We start from the raw sequence: 21,049 nt of genomic DNA, 5'->3' as shown, positions 1-21,049 counted from the left end.
TGACCATTTAATTACCTTCGAAATCTAGATTTGAGATAGATATGGTTTTGTTGTTCTCCCTGACAGATTTTATGCTTGGGGGAAAACCCTTGTTTCCACCCGTCTGATATCAATCTAAAAGTTGAAAGAAAACTTGGTTCAAAAGATTTCCAGCTTTGATCACTGGTGTGAGTCATTTGAGAGCAACTGGCCATATCACATGCGACAAAAAAGCCACTATTTCTGCTTAGATAAATATTGGGCCTCTCAGTCTGATTTTGTAGAAGAATGAGACTTCACATTCTAATGTTACTGTAACCCTTCTCAACTCAAGTGTCTGGAGATTACAAACATGTTCTTTGGAAAGTTAGAGGAGTGTGTATGATAGGCTGAGTAAACCCTTCTCCTTATTCCCACCTTTCCAATGGATCTTTCCCCCCAAAACTCATCAACTTTTTAATTGTAAATTTTAATGTCTTTTTTTTTTGCTATTAACAGGTTATTTAATATTTTTCATTTTTCAATACAATACAAACAGTAAATCCTTCTTTTGTCCTACTCCCATAACATCCCCTTTAGGTTTGCCCCACACACCCGCTTTCTTCTTCTTCATATCATCTCTACCTATAAAGTGGAATGTATGTGTCTCACATATGTCCTGAAATGTTTACCCACTTCACATATGGTACTGCCTTAATACTGTTCACCCAGACAGGTCTTCGTGTACATGGATCAGAAAAAAACTTGTATTTTGGGGTTTAAGGTATTTTTAAAGAATTTAATAATTTAAATTTAATAATTTCTGCATATTGCACATCTTCCTTTTCCCGAAACCACTGGTTACAACACTGCTGCTTGAAAGAGAAGGAGAGTACTTTGAGTGCTCAAAACACACAATGATTATAAAAAGTTCCTAACGAACGGAGGCAGTGCAAATTTGTATCAATGTCTTGTTTCCCCTTCCCCTTCTATCTCTTGAACTGCTATAACGATTTTGAGTGGGCAAATATTCCTCAGGGGTATTATTATTATTATTATTATTATTATTATTATTATTATTTACATTTATATACCGCCCAGTAGCCTAAGCTCTCTGGGCAGTTTACAAAAGTAGTTCTGCTTTGTTCACACTCATCCTCCTTGCCCAACATCACTGCACACAGTAGCTTTCCCTTCCTTCAGGCAACTCAGGATATGCTATTGTGTGTGCGTTTGCGCGTTTGTCTGTGTATGGTTAAGTTATTTACTTGATGTCACACTGGGTATCTCTGTGTGTACATAGCCCTGACAATGAAACTGAGGTTAGGAACCAATAGCAACTTTTCCTTTAGAGAAAGAAAACCAATACATCTATGTGACTTGTTTTTATTAAATGTATGCAGGATCTAACTTGAGCCCCCACACCTGTCATCTTATAAATTAAGCAATGGAGACATCCAGTACAAAGAATGAAATAGCACGGATTGCTTTATGCTAATGTCACTGTAGTGCTCCATGTCTGCCTCCAAGCCATTGTTATACATGCAGTTTACATATAACCATGTCAGTTGCAAGCACCATTTGATGCACAAAGAGTCCTGTTCATTCAAAGTGAATTACACCCTAGTACAAAGTACCAGCAAAAAGCCCTTAAGTGTAGTCATCAGTATAGGCTCTTAAATGCTTAATGGACCAAGTGCTTGTTCTCCAAACTTGTATGGATTTCACATTCAAATGTTTCCTTTTTAGTGCTTTGAACCACCCTTTTATCCTGCATAGCTTTTTAGTTGGGTGGATTTTAATTCCTTGTTGCTATACTTTTGAGAAAATGTTCAACGGCAACATCAGTTTTAATTGCCAGAGCAATCCAAGCATAGTTTTGTTGCAGTCTGTTATAACTGTTTGTTTAAGATGATTACTAACTTGCATTTGGGTGACAGGGAGGTGGGCAGTATAATTAACACTGAATTCCTTTTGATATACCTTCTGAACTCTAGAGACTTGTTGACCCAGTGATTTATTGTATGATATAATTTGGAAATATAAAATCGTCCACCCTTTTGCAAAACTATGCAATCTGACTACATTTTGTAGGCACTGATGCTTTCTAGAATACTTATAAATATCCTTGCATGAATTTGTCCAAAACCAATTTGCAAGAGGTACAAACCACAATTCTATTAAATAAAATAAAATAAATTAAATAAATAATATTCATGCAACATGGCATGTACAGGAAATATGTGTAGGGATATGTGGTTGGGATCATGTGTTCAGCAGAATATCTGAATGGAGACGACCTATGTACCTCACGTGAGGTACTGGTTCCTCTCTATTCGGCCCTGGTTAGGCCTCATCTAGAGTATTGCGTCCATTTCTGGGCTCCACAATTCAAGAAGGATGTAGACAAGCTTGAGCGTGTTCAGAAGAGGGCAACCAGGATGATCAGAGGTCTAGAAACAAAGCCCTATGAAGAGAGACTGAAAGAACTGGGCATGTTTAGCCTGGAGAAGAGAAGATTGAGGGGAGACATGATAGCACTCTTCAAATACTTAAAAGGTTGTCACACAGAGGAGGGCCAGGATCTCTTCTCGATCCTCCCAGAGTGCAGGACACGGAATAACGGGCTCAAGTTAAAGGAAGCCAGATTCCGGCTGGACATCAGGAAAAACTTCCTGACTGTTAGAGCAGTGCGACAATGGAATCAGCTACCTAGGGAGGTTGTGGGCTCTCCCACACTAGAGGCATTCAAGAGGCAGCTGGACAACCATCTGTCAGGGATGCTTTAGGGTGGATTCCTGCATTGAGCAGGGGGTTGGACTCGATGGTCTTGTAGGCCCCTTCCAACTCTGCTATTCTATGATTCTATGTATATATAATTGTAGGTAGGTTGAAAATAGAGAGGTTGGAGAAAAGACATCTGGTGTGATCCAGTCATACATACATTCTTCTCTATCAGTATCTTGTGTGAACAAGGCAAACATCTTCAGGAAGAATTCTTATCTCCAACGTAAACTCTAGTGTTGTGGTCTTGGGACATTCATAACTACCAGCCCAATTTTGGGCAACATTTTTAGCAATATGCCAGACCATAATAGAACAAAAGAGTGTGTGTGAGTAAAACAGACCACCAGGGCTCACCAGTACGGGCCATTCACTCCTTCATAAAGAAAGTACTTAGGGAAGGCAGCAGCAAGTGGCAGGACCAGGATTTGATGGCTGGCTTGTTGGAAATAATCCAATAGCTGTGGATGGAGAAGGAGAAAGGGGTGATGGATAGGAGGTGACCTACTGAGCCAGGCACAGAGGAGGAAAGGATGATAGAGCTATGGAGAGGGAAGGACTGCCAGCAAGACCAAGCAGAAGGGACCAATAGCAGAGAAAAGTAGGGAAGGATGCAGGCAACTGCAGATAGCCAGGGATGGTCAGGTTCTAAAGAGGAGAAACCGCAAGTCAGTTGGGAACTTCTGGAGCACTCAGGGGATGATTGAGAAATATGCTTCAGATTTCCTTTGTCCAACCACCCTCAGTCCAGGTATTCTAAAGCTCAGAGCTTGCCTTTTTCAATGAAGAGCTTTCAGAAATTCTTAGGCTGTTGGTAGACCAGGCGCTAGCGTGGTGTGAGGCCTGGTTTCCCTCCTGTGCATCCAGATGACGCACAGGGGAATCCAGGGTCAGGCCGCACTAAAGCCTGCCTTAACCTGGCATAAGTGGATTCACTTATGGCCTGGTTTTTCCACAGCCCCGGCCTGAGGCCGGGGCTGCGGAACATCTAGCAGGGTCCGTGGCTTTTTGCGGCTGCTCGCTTACTCGCGAGTAGCCAGGAGAAGCCATGGACTGGGCACAGTGCTCATCGGGCCGGGGGGGATCCCGGGGGGGAGATAGGGGCCGTGAGGGAAGGCCGGACCCGGCAGGAGAGGGGGGGGAGAAGGACGGGCATCGGGCCTGGCAAGCGGCGGACGGGGGCAGGCGGGGGAAGAGCGGGCATCGGGGATGGCAAGGGGGGGAAAGAAGGACAGACACGGGCATTGGGCCTGGCAAGAGGGGAAAAAAAGGATGGACACGGGCATCGGGCCTGGCAAGGGGGGGGAAGAAGGACGGACACGAGCATTGGGCCTGGCAAGGGGGAGGAAAAGATCGGTGATGGGGACAGGCCTGGCGGACAGGGGGAGGACGAGCGAGCAGGCAGGGGGGGAATCAGGGGCAGGGGGAGCGGGGGGGGGGGTTATTTTTGTAAAAAAAACCACTTACCTTCTCCGGCGGTGCTCCGGCGCACATGGCTCCTTTAAGGCAAAAAAAACCAAAAAACAAAAACAAAAATGGCCGACGGGGCTTCCCCTTGCCCCATCGCGTGTTACGTGTAGAAGACGGCGACAGCGCGCGCTAGCTGTAGCGCGCCGTTGCCCCTCCTCCCTGCCGGATTATCCAGCAGGTCTAGCAAGGCCCTTAGTCTTACCACTCCCATTAGCTGCTTGCCCCGACTAACGGTTATTATTCTGACATAAACTTTCCTGCATCTAAATGGAGGAGGTGAAGACCTCAGGCTACTGCCATTTGGATCTCTGACTGTCCACAAGAGAATCACAATGTGGAGACCTCAGAAAAGGAAAAGTAGCCAGCAGAAATTGGTCTTCCCTGAGAGACTTCTAGAGAAGGACGGCAATCATATCCTTCTTTAAGAAGGATATGATTTCTTGGAAACCTACCTTTAAGCAGTGAAGTAATGATCAAAGTTTAATAAAAGCTTAGAGAAATTATAAATACATTTCCATCCTTTTATGGAGTTAATGGAAAAGAGGTGGTTTGCGGCCATAGAGAGCATTGATCAGATTTGCTGTGTGATGTCATTGGCCAAAAGGAGGCATCACCTTGGGCTGGCAAACATTTTCTTCTTTCTGCTGGTGGCATGTTGTGGCTGGGTTTTGGTGTGTTGATCTATGGAGAATGATGTGCGGTTCTTCGTAAAAGGTGAAGGATGTATGTGATCTAACGAGTTTTCAACAGTAGAGATTATTCAAAACTACATAACAGTTCTAAACTGGTTTTATTTATTTATTTATTTATATACAATATTTATATATGACTCTCCATCCAAAAATTTCAGAGTTATTGAAATTAACTCCTTCCAGTTATGGTGTCCAATCAGCTGCACTCCTCCCCAGCGGTTTCCTCAGGAAGATGCTTTGACCATTCAAACTCAGCCTTTCCCAACCTGATGCCCTCCAGATGTTTTCGACTTCAGATCCCATCAGCATGGTCAATGGTCAGGAATGCTGGAAGCTGTAGTCCAAAACATCCAGAGGGCACCAGGTTGGGGAAGGCTGCTCTAGCTGTATGCATTTTATGTTACGTTAGCTGTATGCTATGTTATTTATCTTCTCTACTATCAGCTTCCCATCTTTTATTTCATTTCATTTATTACATTTCTGTACCGCCCCATAGTCAATGCTCTCTGGGCAGTACACAAAAATTAAAAGCCATTAAAATACATCATATAAAACTATTCACATAAGGATATGAAACAGACAGCACATACAACAACATGTATCTAAAACAATTTAAAACCATCAGCCATAGACAATTCAGGACCTGATAAAAGACTCGTTATATGCTGCCAAATGCCAGAAAGAAAAGGGTAGTTTTAAATCTGGCACTGAAAAGTTGACCATGTTGGCACCAGGTGGGCCTCTCCAGGGAGATAATTCCATAAATGGGGGGGGGGCACCACCAAGAAGGCCCTGTCTCTTGTTGCCACCCTCCAAGTCTCCCATCTTTTCCAGTATTTTTTTCTCAGTAATTTCTTTCATTCTTAAGCTGCTATCGCCAGTATGGGCTGAGCCATAATAGGAAATCAAGAAATACAATTATTAAATTAACAAATATGCAAGTGAAATTCGAAAAGCTTTTTCCATCCTGAGTTAACAGTATGATTTTTGGCAAATTTGACAGACTTCGTGAACTTTCTGACCTTATTCATGGCTCTAATTTTGTTTTTCAGTAACTAGCAACACTGTTTAAACGGTGTCAGTTTGTATTGCAGCAGGAAAATGTATTTGACGTTTCTTCTAATATGTCTCCCAGAAACCTCTAAACAGAAGCTAGGGCAACTGAGCTGACAGCAGGGTCACAATAGACAATTAATTTAGAAAGTTATCAGTCAGTAGAAAATTTGCTTTGGTTTACATCTGTGGAACAGATGGCCAAACACAAGATGATTTGATTAGATCTGTTATGTATGTTTGAAATGAATTCAGCAGTTCATTATTTAAAAACCTGTATGATATACTTAGCACAATCTAACTAAGGAGATTTATAGCAGCAACATTGTTCTTTGATGTAAAATTAGGAAACTTCCACAACATATCAGATTATGCATCTGGTGACTGCAAACTGTCTGAGGTGTGACAATGCACCAGAATAAATGCTGCCACCTATTGATGGATGATAGCTACTGTTTTTTTTCAGCCATTAGTTTATTTTAATCTAATCTGTCACTGAAACACTTGGCCACCAGTTGCTTTTCATTGGAAACCTCCAGACAGATTTGTGAATATATCTAACCATTGTATTTCTGTGTACCTCTGTGTCGTGTTTCTCAAAACCTCCTGCCTTCTTGGGAGACAATAATGACTGCTACGTAATCTACAAAACTTTATTCAAGCAATAAACACCTCTTCCCACCTGAAGAGAGTCTAATCTCTAGGAACTTTCCCCTAGGCAAAACTATGCAAACTAAGGTGACAATTGTCATTTCAAGAAGAATGGAAAGCCTTTTCTCAAGACCAGATAGTTTGGAAGTTTTGGGTGGTGTTGAACACTTCAGCTGTCGGATGAGATGAGTTTCATGGGATGGACTTCATCGGGGCTCTAAAATCAACCGCCGCTTCCTGTTTTCTTCTAGTCTGAAACCAGGGCCTAATCCACACAGCCGTTTATTCCAGAATAGAATCGCGGTCATCCCTACTGCACCACATGATGCACAGCTGATCCCGCAGTGATCCAGGGATGACCCTTCAGTTTTCCTGGAATATCGATGACAGCTTTTGTCCCATTTTCCCCTCCCCTTACAAAAATCCCAAGGTGCGTGGCTGGTGTGCCCTCCCCTCGTGAAGCTATTGCTGTTCCTCATGAGTAGTGGGGATCAGCGAACAGGAAACCAGCTGTGCGGAGCAAGCCCATGGGTATCAGGGGTGAGGGGGAGAGCTTTGTCAACACGTTCTGGATAGGTCTTGGGGTCTTTCTGCGCCAAGTGTGTGTGTGTGTGTGTGTTTTAAAAAACTCATCTTTGTGCAGGGTCGCAACTCTGCTCTTGCGCTAGTGTCAGGAGTTGGAACAGCTCTCCTTAAATTGAGGGCAAACTTGCTGGCGTGTGCCCCATGACTGCCCCATGAGGGATATTTTGAAAAATCTCTAGGGGCATGGCTAGATGAGGAGAGTGGAGGGGGATGATCTTGTGATATGATGAACATGAGATCCTCCCCCTCAGTCTACACATGGTGTGTGATGTCCTGGGAGGAAGAGGAGGAGCGCTCATGTGCAAAATGTAAGGTGTTTTTATATATATATATATATATATATATATATATATATATATATATATATATATATAGTCCCACTCCCCCCACCCCCGGTTCCCAGCTCCTCGTGGTTATTCGTGAAGAGCCAGGACAAAACTGGTACAGCCGGCCACACATCCCTCCTGCTACCAACTGTCTCTGCAGAGGCCACCAGTGAGGGAGGAAGCAGCAGCCAGGCACCTCTCCACCGTGCCTGGGTCCAGCTCCAGCTGAGAGCCCCCTCCCTCCTGCTACCAACTATCTCTGGAGAGGCCACCAGTGAGGGAGGAAGCAGCAGCCAGGCACCTCTCCACCGTGCCTGGGTCCAGCTCCAGCTGAGAGCCCCCTCCCTCCTGCTGTCAACTGTAACTGCTGAACTTTACAACTAAGATTGTAGTGCCTGAATTTGCTTTCCTTTCCCCCCCTCCTCCTCCCTCCCAATCCCCTTTCCTTTTGTGCCATGTCTTTTAGATTGTAAGCCTGTGGGCAGGGACTGTCAAGAAATACTTTTGTAAGCCGCCGTGATAGCCTTTTTTGGCTGAATGGCGGCATAAAAATGCTTAAATAAAAATAAAATAAATAATGGTCTCAGGATCATACAGAGACCGTGGAAAAAGTCTAGATAGAAGGGTAGGGCGCTATCCTGGGGAAAGGGAGGGATTGTCCCTCCCTGTTCCTGGGATCCCCTTGCTTCATGTGGACGCACAAGGATGATCCTGGGGCAATCCCTGGGATATCACCCCATCTAGCCATGCCCTAGGTGTAGATGAGCCCCAAGTTGAGACAGTAAGCCTATATACACAGTTGCAGGGGAACATGGGTGGAAAGGTACGTTGCACCCATGTCCTTCTTGTGGGTTTCTGATCAACACCTGGTTGGATACTGTATGAACAGAGTGCTGGGCTAGGTGGACCGACCCTTGGTCTCATCCAGCATGGCTCTTCTTATGTTCTTAAGTTGTTGGTTATAACATAAAAGTCCTCAATGGCTTGTGTCCAAGGTGCCTGGACAGAGCTGTATTAAAATATCAGTACTTATATAGGTAAAATATGGAAATATCACTTCTTACCAGGCACCTGAAGGGAAAGCCTCCATTGACATAGGGGAAGGGTGGATTTTGTAGGAAATTGTGACGCAATTAACGTTAATATGTACTTAGACCCTTTGGGTCTTGGGCAGTTGGAGCAAGGTTTGCTAAAAGCCATGCACAGAAATGTAGTCAGTGAGAGTTACTTTTGATCATCAGTTGCTTATAGACTTGTCTATGGTTGTAATATCAACAGTAGTTTTTATGAAAGCCCACTGAAGCAAATAAAGTTTGCTCAGACGCAAACTCTGAGCCAGTTTTGCTTTAATATCTGGAACATGGAGAGACACTGCCTTCTTGTAACTTAAGCTTGCTTGTACTTAATATTTAAATGATACAAAAGCAGCAATAGTCTCTCTACTCTCTGCTTGCCAAAGTGAAGGATAGGAACCTGACAGTTTGCCTGTTTATACTTTGGCCAAAGGAACACACTTTACAGCTGTTTTATCTGCTTCATGAAAAGTAAATAACTTTAGCTTCTATGTGCGTCTGAATTAATTCCCCCTTTAGAAACATTCTAGAGGCTTTCCCCCAAACCCCTAAATGGATGAGTAGGATGTTACAAAAATATCATGCATTTTGTACAGGACAACATGTACTCTAACTATCAGCAACTGAAGTGGCTCCTTTACTTTACTTAGTGTTAAGTACCTTCACTCCACTGTCGCTGTGGAGTACTTGATTCTAAGCAAGAAAGTTCCGGTATTCTGCTGATATATTCAAGTGTGTGGGTGGGTAGAGAAGAGAGGGAAGCAAGGTGGTGTACATTTTTGAAATGAGGACAAAACATATCTAATTATAGATGTAAGGTGTCTAAAATATTAGATGTAGAAAGCCCACCCAACCTAGTGTGCTACACTGAAGCAAAATGAATTCACTGCTATGTGTTCTTATTTAAGTGTTAAGGCTAGTGTCTCCAGATCATTTGGGTAAATGAGTTCATTTGGAATTTTCTCACAAAATGGCTGCCATGGGGAGGGGTTGCTGATTCATAAAATGGCTGCTATGGTGGGGTGTAGCTGGTCACAAAACACCCATTTTCCCAGAAAGCAAACTGGTAAGACTAAAAGGAAAGTAACTTCACTATGGGCGCAACCCTATGCATGTTTAGACAGAAAAAAGTCTTACAGCTCCCAGCATTCCCCAGCCAGTGGTGATGGCTGGGGAATGCTGGGAGGACTTTTTTCTGTCTAAACATGCAAAGGATTGTGCCTTTAGAACCTAAGTACAAGTAGAGGTGAAGTCTGAGCTGGAGGCTAGCCTCCCAGTAAATTTAAAAAAAATTTTTTTTTTAAAAAAAGAAATAACATCAGGAGTGTCAGGGATCCTTGATGGCTGCCAAGATAAGTGTCCATGAGTACATTGGTGCACACAAGCACCAGGTTGGAGACCACAGAGCTAGACCATCTCCACTGGAACTAGAAATGCCAGCAAAGCCCACCAGGCTTGGCAATGTTGAGGTAAGAAGTGGAAGACCACGTACAACAAAATGAAGGACACCTGCCTATATAAACCATGTAAAACAGCACAGTGGAACATATCAGATCCATGCAGTCACATTATATAGAGAAAAATGCAAAGAGTGTATGTATTTTTAAACAATAGTTCTATTTAAACACTGTGAACAGTCGTAGGAATGCCCAGTTAATAAATGGGACCACTTTCTTTTGCTGTCTTATTTCCTATTGTAGAGTTATCATGCTGACATTTGGTGATGGGTATTGCACAGTTTTGTAACTTAACACTCATTCAATGGAATTCTTTTCCAATGAATCAAGGTTGTATCCTTGATTCTTTCAATGCAGTAAAAAAAAAAGAAGAAATTGTGTTTCTTTTGTGCAGGTATTTGAGAGATACTATGGGTAACAAATGAGACTACAATTCAGCTCCATTCAAATCAGTGGATTTTTTTTACTATTGCTTTCAATGGGAGCCGGATTGTGCCTCCAACTGTGCACAAAGGTGGTAAAGAACAAATTGTGCCTTGAAGGTGGTACAGAAATTGTTGCAAATGATGCATTACAGGCTAACCTCCAGTTCAGAGGTCTGTCCTGCTAACAGTTAGTAAATTATTTCATTAGTAAGGGCCCCCAGTAGCACTTGATGTTTGGTTTTAAATGGCTCTATGAATGCATCATGTTCTAAAAAATGGGTCAGCATAGTACATCATAGCTGGCCACCTCTGTCATACCATAATTGACAGTACCTCCCACTTAGGTGTGGCTGAAGAGAAGAAGGGACATTTGTCTCAATCTGATTCCGTGTGGGTTACTTCTGTGTAGACCTGCATAGGATTGGGTTCTTAATTGCCTTTTAAAACATAAATACTTTCTTCCTGTTTTCTACATATCCCATTCTTTTTTGTTGGTAATGGACAATCTTAAAAATAATTATCAAGGTTTGCATGGTGAAATCCACCAAACCTGGGATGTTAGTTAGATATAAAGCATAGAATCGGAGCTGTGTTCTGTTAATATAACTAATGACTCTGTGCAGTCCACACCTTGTTGAAATCTGAGGCAAAACCAATGGAATTTTAGCACACTATGGATTCAGCAACTCTGTGTGCTTCTTCAGGTAATATCTTGATGCTTACATGTGTTTTGTTGTTGTTTAACAGTTTAAAACTGTGAAATATGCACTGCCTTTGCAAAACAGTAGATGTTACATGGATTTCAAAAGGTGTTCAGGTTTGTACTGAATCAGGCTAGGAAGAAAAGGAAGAGGTGACAGAGTTATGGGGGCTGAGCGGCATGCATGAACTGTTATTGGGTGGGTGTGCTAAAGCAGCAAAACATTCCGGTGTAAGAAAATCTGATCAGGGTGCATGCATGACCTCCACTAAAATTAACTACTGAGGCTGCACTTGCCAACATATATTCCACCCTCAACTGTACATCCCCTGACAAAGAAGAGCACGCTACATTGTAAATGTCCATTTTACTTCCATGTTAAATATTATGCCAATAAGTATGAATTTCCGGGGCTCAACTTGTGAGCGAAGTAAATTTTCCCGTGATCACTATAAAAGAGTAAGCAGATCATGGTTTCTTATTATTGTGGTGTTAACAGAGAGATTGACGATCTATCCTAGATTTTGGAACTCCATTTCTATTTGGGGGTGACTTTCTATATATGACCTTTTAAGATAAGTCGTTTGTTTGTTTGTTTGTTTAAGGAATAATGCCTAGGGTCAAAAGCTGTACTTAAAGTATGTAGAAAGTACTGTAAGAAGTTATGCAAGGAGTGCTGCTAAACAAGGAGGAATAGCTCATTCAATTAAATGTATTGGTGCTATGGACTCAATGCATATGCTCTAGCTGTCTTTGGACATTCCCTATTTCTGGTACATTTCCCTTGTAAATTACTGCCCCTGACTGCCTATTTTGTGTTGGTTGGTTGGTTTAAATGTTTTTAATGTGTGCACATGTTTCCCTTCTCATAGATACTTGAAACTGCTTATTGAGATAGTAAATACTGCTGAATATGTTTGTCATATTTTTTTCTATCATGAGTACAACTAGTGTATTGTGAGATTACGTACTCTTATTAAACATTATGAAATCTGAACAGATTCAAACTTCTAGAAGACAAAAAATGGTCTATATATTTAAACATTAATAAGATTTTTAAAATAAATAAAATGGAAACTGTTCTGTCAGTATGCTAGCACTTCTGCTTCAGAAGCTTGTACAGGGAATGCAATTGGTAGAGTTGTAGAGTCATGTCAATTAAAACCATATACAGCAGGCATAAAGTGTGGAAGTTAGGCAGCCAGAGCGTTCAAGCAGTGATTTTTTGGTCTGACAATTGTGATTGTATAAGTCCATAAGAGTGTTCATAATTTGTGTGTGGGGTGGGGAGATAAGTTATGGATGGATACGCTTTGTTAGCAAGGAAGTCCACATAATTGTGTGAAAGTGTTGGGAATTGTGCACAGGGCGTTGAAATGAGTTCAGAGATACATCTAATGGTTTTGTAGAGCTCAGGTAATGGAATCATTTTCCCCAAGGACTTAGAAAGGTTTTGTTAGCTTCTGGGAGTTACTGTATATTTGGAATCCTGGTTTAATGCAGCCAATGAGATTTTATCATAACTTGTTACCATTTTCCCCCACTGTTACTAAAATGTAAGAATGATGCTAACTCGTATGTCTGAAGTGTAACAGTGCTTTTACAAGCCTTAAAAATGTTAATTAAAATGAATTAATTAAATAAGTCTAATTTTTAAAATTAAGAACTGATCCAACAATTCTAGCATAGAAGTGTATATATTAAATTTATATCCTATCCTTCCTGCGAGAAACCCAGAGCACTGTGTGTGGTTCTCCCATTTTTTCCTCACAACAACCCTGTGCAGAAGGCTAAGCTGAGAGATAGTTACTGGCTCAAGAGCAGTCTGTGAGTTTCATGGCTGAGCAGGGAGTTGAGTTGGCTCAAGCAGGTTGTAGTCCAACACTCTAACCACCATGCCACATTGGCTCAACTGAGGTCAACTGTCAGAACATTGCTATAAAAATGTGGTTGAATGACAAAATGGCACCACTTCAGAATGGGAGCCAGTAACCAGAGGGCCCCATGGCCAAATTCGACCTCCTAAGATGTGCTCCTTGGACTCTATTTGCCAACTAAGAGCTGAAGGAGGGGTGGCAAAGGGCAAATCTACAGCCGCAGAACCTGTTGTCAAACTATTTTAGGGCCAAACTAAATGTTCTGTCTAGCACACATGGTGGTGCCATGCCTGCAAATTTTCGTTACCTTGGTGTAAATGCACACAGCCCTAACTGGATCATGGCACTCTGGGAGGAGGGGGTAACTTCCCTAACCCCCTTCCCCCCCCCACAAAATTCTACCCCACCCACCACCCATGCTGCACTCCATTAGTTTGTCCCTTAGTGGGTGGGATTTGAGACGCAGGCTGACCATTTCTTGTTCCCCTTTAAAAATGACCTTCTAGGAAAATTAGGTTTTGAGCAAAGCTCTGTTTCACACTTGCACCTTATTTTGTACTTGCCTGGATTGTGACAACTGGTAAATGTGACTGTTCCTGTGAGCATCACCTCAGTGTGCTGATGCTAAGTTTAAGTACAGTGTGAATCTCAAAAGTCCCTTGTGGTTTTAGATAGCACTGTGAAAGGCATGGCATTAACACATGCTTTCTTGTGGGTTTTTTTTTTGCTCTGACTAACTTTGTCAGCCAACAAGGAACGCAACACACTCTTGGGTCAGTTCTAATTATGGTAGTTGCTGTCAAAAATATAGCGTTCAGCTGTTACTGCGGTGTCTTCTTGAGTCATACTCATGAGAGACTGATTCACACACATCTCTTCAAAAGAAAATGTTCAGAGGGGGCAGCAGAAAAGAGTCTGCTTTGTTAGTAACTATCAGTGAGAGAAGTAAAGGAAGGAACTCAAGACATTTTGTTATGCACTTTCAAAACCAAATAACCTATCAGCCTTTTGTCCCTTTAGTAAACATGCCAAGTTTCTGGTGTTACGGTTTTACAGTCTTGGCACAATGACACTCACTGACAGACAGACAAGACATCCTCTTTTATTATCATAAGAGCAGAGAGCTAGTTTGTAGTTGCATATGAAAAGTTAAATTCTCAATGAAAGCTTTTTGTACTGCATCTCTTTACGTAGATTTTTATTCTCTGCACCCTTCTTTATTCCTACCATGTCCTCTATCCAAAACAGTATATTTATATAGTTTCTTTTATGGATACAGTACTGACTTCTGCTGGATAACTGATATCACCGAAAATATTGTGATGGTCTATGAAGTGGTACAGATCTAATGTTCATGCAGGTGTACTCATAATTAAACATAGGCCAGCAAACATCTTCCCACTCTGCCCCCTTTTTTGGACTGAGATTTCTTCCTAAAAATATTAACCACCTCATTTAACTATTACGTTGCCAGTGATATTAACTACAGCTTGGGATGAGACAGGTTTAATTCAGAATGTGAAACCATGGGTTAAAGTTGGTTTAGAAATTGCAAGTGTTACACGTGCACTACCCCTCCATGTGTGGTTGTTTCTGTACTAAATACTAGGTTGTTGCAAGCAGGGCCACCTGCTGAGGGCCCACACCCCAACAGGGCCCCCTAACAAGTGCCGCCAGGACTTGCTCCTCCTCTTTACCTGATTGTTCACCTGCCTCTTGCTCTGGTCCAGACAACAGTGGTGATGAAAAGGAGGATGGGGAGATACCACTGGCTACTTGTTCAGTGGCACTTTGCCTATGAAGCAAGTGGTCAAGCAGCTGATGACGTTTGGGTGAGAATTCTAACTCACTGAAGGAGGGGGGCATTGAGCGTGTTTTGCCCATGGGACCTCAAAAACCGGGCCCTCAAAAAAACTGCTTGCATGCATCTAATTATTCTATTTTAAGTTGCCTTAAATTAAGTTATTTTCCTAATTTTGACTTTTGTCTTTTAATTCAGAAAAGCACACATAAAGAGTGGACTAAATTCATCCAAAGTTAAGCATATCCAGGCATGTTCAGTGGGGGAGAATTAAGCACCTTCTTAACTTAAATTTAATATTAAATTTAATATTAAAAGCTCTCTGGGTGGTTTACAAAGATATTGAATTTTAGATTATTGAGTACAGTTGTGATTAATCTGAAATGGAGGTAACATAGATGGAAATATTCTCTTTCTTCTACACTTGATCTTGATGAAAAATCATCTGAAAATAATTCTCAGAGGATTCTATTCAGCTTCCTGACTTCCTTGCATATATTTCTTTTTAGTCTGTTGATATTGGTCCTTAAGAGTTAATTTAAAGCTTACTAGAAAGTGATAGACCAAGCTAGAGGACCATTTGTTTAGTAAAGGGTTCTGGAATGAAAATATGTTACATTCATCCCCCTTATGTACAGACCACCCCATTCAATCACTCCTTTTGCCTGGGGGATTGCAAAGCTATGCAAAGAACAGCCAGAGATGCGTTGCATTGCACAGCTACAGTGATCCTGGCAATATTGAGTCTATTCCTTTGCCCCACACTCTTGTCATAATGACTGACACCTCACTAGTAATATATTTAACTATTTTAATATTTAACAGTATTAACGCTATAAAAAAAAATCCTTGGCACTTTGACAAGGCAGGAAGCCTGTAATGATATTATAATACGGATATATTGTAAAGTCTGAAAGTGACATATTCATGGTAGACTTTGGTGGTTTTAATAATACTGCTTTGGATTGTTATTGACTGCTGTAAAATGGATATTTTCTACTAGGATCCCAATGGGCACTGCTGAAGCGAAACCATGATTTGGTTGTCCCCTCCCTTCTCCCACCAAGTAACATGTATTTCCTGATGGTGCCTCTTGCCCATTTATCAAATCACTCTAGTTGAAGCTTTTAATAAAATAGGGTTTAGCTCAATTTTTGATTAATGAGTTTGTCAGATTGATCAACCAAGGATAAATAAATGTGCTAAGTCATTAACAAAATTTCCATGGGAACATTTTCACATATGATAGAAGAGCCTTTGGTCTCCTGGATAAATCCAGGTCACCTGTCTTACTCCCAGTTCACTGTGGGCTCCAGTCAAAGCTATGGGTGTGTGACAAGACCACACTTCTAATAGCGACCATTGCATATTTCCCCCAACGTTGTGTTTTTAAGCTTCCAAATTTTAGAATATAGTTGTTTCCTTAGATCTTACTTCTTTTTTTCATAGAGGCAGTGTTCTGCTTGTATTGACTTTATGAGGTCATCTGTCAAAATCTTGATGTCTTTAGTGTTTCTGCAGTGAACTGAGAAATGCTGGGTTATATTTGCAAAAACAATATTGACCTGTCACACCCCTAATTCAAATCTAGAGTATGAAAAGGGAAGTCTGTTTTCAGATATGTAGCTCTTTCATCATGTATGTGTTTGAGACAATTGTTGTGACTTAATAGCAGTTCTTCAGTCCCCCAAAATGAGTATTTTACCTGCCTATTAAAAAAAAAAATCTGAAAGAAAGAGAGGGCCCATTCTAGACATGATAGTAACAGTCACATGGAAAGAGAGACAAAAGGTCCAGGGTTGTTGGGTTTTTTTACAGGCAGCGAACTCCCCCCCCCCCCCGCCACACACACACTTGCCCACAAATTGTAGTTCCTCCCCACAAGCCCCTTTTACCTACCTAAGGTCAATTCTAGTATCAGAGCTTGTCTGAGGTGGAAATCAGCCCTGGAAAAGAGAAGCTCCCTCCCTCTCTCATAATACTAGAACCCAGGGTCATCCCATGAAGAGATTCGGGATAGATAAAAGGAAGTACTTTTGCCACCAATCTGGATGGCTTTAAAAGGGGATTGGACAAATTTCTGGAGGAGAAGGCTATCAGTGGCTGCTAGTCCTCATGGCTATATCCTACCTCCAGTAATCAAAGGCAGCATGCCTATGTACACCAGTTCTGGGGAACATGGAGCGGGGAGGGTGCTGTTGCACTCATGTCCTGCTTGTGAGTTTCCTGCGAGCAGCTGGTGTGAACAGAATGCTGGACTGGATGAACTTTGGTCTGGTCCAGCATGGCTCTTCTTACGTTCTTATGTAAGCAATAGGGAGGTAAGCCCCAGGTGGAAACTGCCACTGTCATGTCTACTTTGGCCCTTGCTGGCAGAGCACATGTTTTAAAAGCAGAACATCCCAAATTTAATCCCTGGCACATTCAGTTAGATTACAATCTTTGGTGGCTGGTCTGAAAGTAGTGGGTTATCAGAAATTATTACTGTTAGTTTAAGTAACCTAAGTCACACCCCACTGCTAATCTTGACTAGGATCTTTGGTTGTAAGGCTGAAGAAAACCATGGTCTGAGGCCCTGGTGAGCACTGTTGGTTAACACTGGACAGTGGTAGATTAACCAGTAGCCACTTTATATGTTCAAGGGCTCTTCAAAGGTTCAAAGTTTTTAACTCAGTAAATATACTTTTAGAAATCAATATCAATTTTAAAAAAATCTGGCAATCAGTCATAGCAGGATCTTGCTTGTTCTATTCCTCTATTTGCTCACTGACATTTTCAATCACTTTAATAAATCAATTGATATGTAGGTTTGACTCATTTATCAAAAGAGGAGGCAACACTGGAAAGCATGTAGATATGGTTCACATGTAACAACTACCCATCGGTTGTTTAACCCATGGGTAGTTTGGATCACTCAGGAGTGGGTGAGCATTCTGCCTCCCAAATGCTCACCACATTTGCTTTGGTAAACAACCCAGGAACGCCTCATCCCTGGGTTATGTTCTCTGATGTCTGATGGTTTCTCCCTCAACAACTCAGAGTGCCAAGTTTGGATGTCATGGAGCACAACCCAAGGTGTTCCATGGTTGTCTACCAAAGGGGAAACAAAACAGACTGCAGCAAGCAGTTGGGAGGCAGCACACTTGTTTGTTCCCTCAGAGCCCCAAAGACCCATGGCTTAAACTTGGTCAAACAGTTCTTTTCTCAGCCCTTTTCTCAAACAACTGGGATGAGACTCAATTGCTGAACAGCTCAGATCCTGCAAAGCTGGGGAAAGATGGCAATTGCAACCTCTAGCAGTAAGGAGCTTTTGCCTGTACTCTGTGAGTTTTCCATAATTAGTTTAATGTATGCTAGGAGGAGACCTAGCAGAGAATATAAAGTAAGCAGTTACTAAAAATGAGCAATGACCTTGGCAACTTAGCATTCATAAAAGTGGACTGGAAAGCAAAAAACCTACAGAACACTCTTGCTTTCCATTGCAACTAATTCTATTAGATGCAAATATGCATGTGGTGGAATATTTATTTTATTCAGCAAATGGATGAAATTAATGACTTTTTTTATTTTTAAAGGTGTCAAGAAGTTGCTCCCCCACCCAATCCCAGATATCACTAACCTGTCTCTTTCCAGACAAATTTCCCCTTTGACTTTCGTGTTGAGGATGCTGTATCTTTTTGAGATTGTAAACATATGACAGATATGCTTGTTGTATTTCTATGAACTATTTTATTAATAGCATTTTGGGCTGTTGAATTTCATTAATCTGCTACTTTCCTGTCACCAAAGAACTGGAATGCCCCAGAATGATGTGAAAGTGACATGACAAGAGGATGGTTTGCATGAAGCTAATTAGGGCAGCATTAAAATTATGAAAAGAATAGCAGTGGCTGAATTCAATGACCTGCTAAACATCATTCATCCCATCTGCATGCATCCAATGAATGATTTGTTATTCAGTAGTGCCATTTTAAATGTTGCAGAGATTGGTCTTCCATCACATTCTTTGTAACATTCATAGCACAGTTTTCCGATGTCCACAATGGGCACAATTTGGGATTTGAATCATGCTTATTATATTTTTTACAAATTAGAAAATATTATTCTATATACCCTCAGATGAATAGCAGTGTCTTTCACTCTGGTAACCAGCTGGATGGGTTTTAGTTTTCTAGGCATAGAATATAGATAGATTTTGATATAGGGATATAACATCTTAAATACTACATAATATTTTAGGCCTCTGTGTATTTGGTTTTGTATGAACTATGGTTCATATACGTGTGTGTGTGCGTGCGCTAATATGGATGGATTTGAGAAAAACCTTGTGAATCAGAGCAGATGTAGCCTAGTCCTACACATTTACTTGGAATATTCTCCATTGCTCTCAGTAGGACTTTTTCAAATTTGCATGCTTAGGACTGTAGCTTTAGATGCTTCAGTGATATGGATTTGGCAGTTGTAAATGCCCATGTTTTTTCCGGGTATACAAGGAAGGCTGACTTTTGTTTCAAATGTAGGTGTGTTTAAAAGCATTATTATTTGTTTAGTGAAAGGGTTTGTTCCATTGAAATGTTTGTGTAGCATTTATCACATCTCTGAAGAATCAATGGTTTGGATCCAATAAAAGCCTGCTGTGGACTGAAGGGCGCCTTGCGTCAGCAGATGACTTTTGATCCAACAAAGGCATTGACTGGGCTCAAACAACATGATAACCAATGGTGGTTTAAATAGTTGGTAGTTGGTTATTTAACACACCATGGGTTATTGTGTTGTGTGGAGGGAGTTTTTTTAACCAATGGTTGGTTATTTGGCCAAAATAACCAATGCAAATAACCAATGCTGTGCAGAGTGGGCTATTTGAACCACCATTGATTATCATGCCATATGGAGGGCACCATTTGTTATTTCCTCAGCCACTGTTGGTTATTTCGTAAGCATCAGAGTTGCAAGGCAAGAGTGGTCAAAGCAATGACTGCCTCTCTAGTCCAGCAGGCAGAATAGATTTTTGGCAGCAATGGCTGATGAGATATTATTGGAAGGACTGAGGAGGGGAGAGAGAGGGTGGGGGAATGAGTGAGTCAACTCAGTGTGGACTAATAGTCAACTCAATACTGATCCTAATCCACACCATGGTTGATTATTATCATGTTGTGTGGGGAGTACCCCCTAGATAAAACTATCAAGTTGATTATTACCCAGCCGTTGACTATCGTGTTGTCTGAAAGCAGCCATTTAGTTGCCTGAAGGGGGAAGGAGACAATCTTCACTGATATCCCTTTCAGTTACTTAAGTGAACCGAAAATCTGCTCTGGAAAGTTGGGGGAACCCCCCCACCCAGAACAATGGAAGAGGTGGCCCTGGGTCTGCAGAAGGAGAGGGAAATGGTTGAAGATGGCCTACCTCCCATTTCTGTCAGTGGGAGTGTTCTGACTGGAACCATGTTCAGGGACATGCTTGCTGGTGGAATAAAAATCCCTGGATTCAATTTGATATCTTTCTTTTCAGTACACACATGCTTTCCTGAAAGCTTAACTGTTAAAATGAAGCCAGGAGGTAGACACATATATCTGACTTCTGCAGAAGAGAAGTATTTCCCCAAAATTATTTGGATAGTACTATGATGACTGTAATACTCTCAGAAATGAAACGGCTATATCTTCAATTCACTGGCCATCTTAAAATGTAACACAATGGAATATGGAATATAGCTTTGATATGGATATTATAGGGTACAGACTTTAGCACATAGGAACCTTTCCAATTTACATGCTACATTCTTTCATAGAAAAATCAAAGAGCCTATTCTGGACTCATTTATATTTTAAAAATCCATTGGAAACAATATTAGATTTGTGGATAAATCTTCAGTAGGCATATGCATGTGAGGATATTTTGGGATGAAAGAGACATATGTTTCACAAATGTAATTTTGAACACTAGATTTAGAACTGTTGTTAGCTGGGTAGACTAATCCAGGAAAGGAAATGTTTCACATACAAAGTAAATAACAATATAATAGCAATATAATTAAAATTTCTTACTAGCTGCATTCAAAAGGAAATTAACAGTTTAAATCAACCTAATTGGTTTCAAATCCTATGAATTATTAACATTTACAAAACTCAATATGTAAAAAATATATTTATAATGTTTGCTTTAAAAATATACTTTAGGGTTTCTCAAAACTGGAACAG

The 21,049-nt window shown here is 41.2% G+C and overlaps 1 protein-coding gene across 2 annotated transcripts in view; it reads left to right on the top strand.

Moving 5' to 3' along the window:
* NAV2 (neuron navigator 2) overlaps positions 1–21,049 on the top strand; it is a 323,173-nt gene that overhangs the window by 68,363 nt on the left and 233,761 nt on the right. The gene's annotated exons all lie outside the window — the stretch shown is intronic.

Source organism: Elgaria multicarinata, chromosome 2 (assembly GCF_023053635.1).
Source record: "Elgaria multicarinata webbii isolate HBS135686 ecotype San Diego chromosome 2, rElgMul1.1.pri, whole genome shotgun sequence".
In the NCBI taxonomy this organism is placed as follows: Eukaryota; Metazoa; Chordata; class Lepidosauria; order Squamata; family Anguidae; genus Elgaria; species Elgaria multicarinata.
The sequence above is the reverse complement of the archived record's forward strand: the minus strand, read 5'-3'. Positions and strand labels throughout refer to the sequence as shown.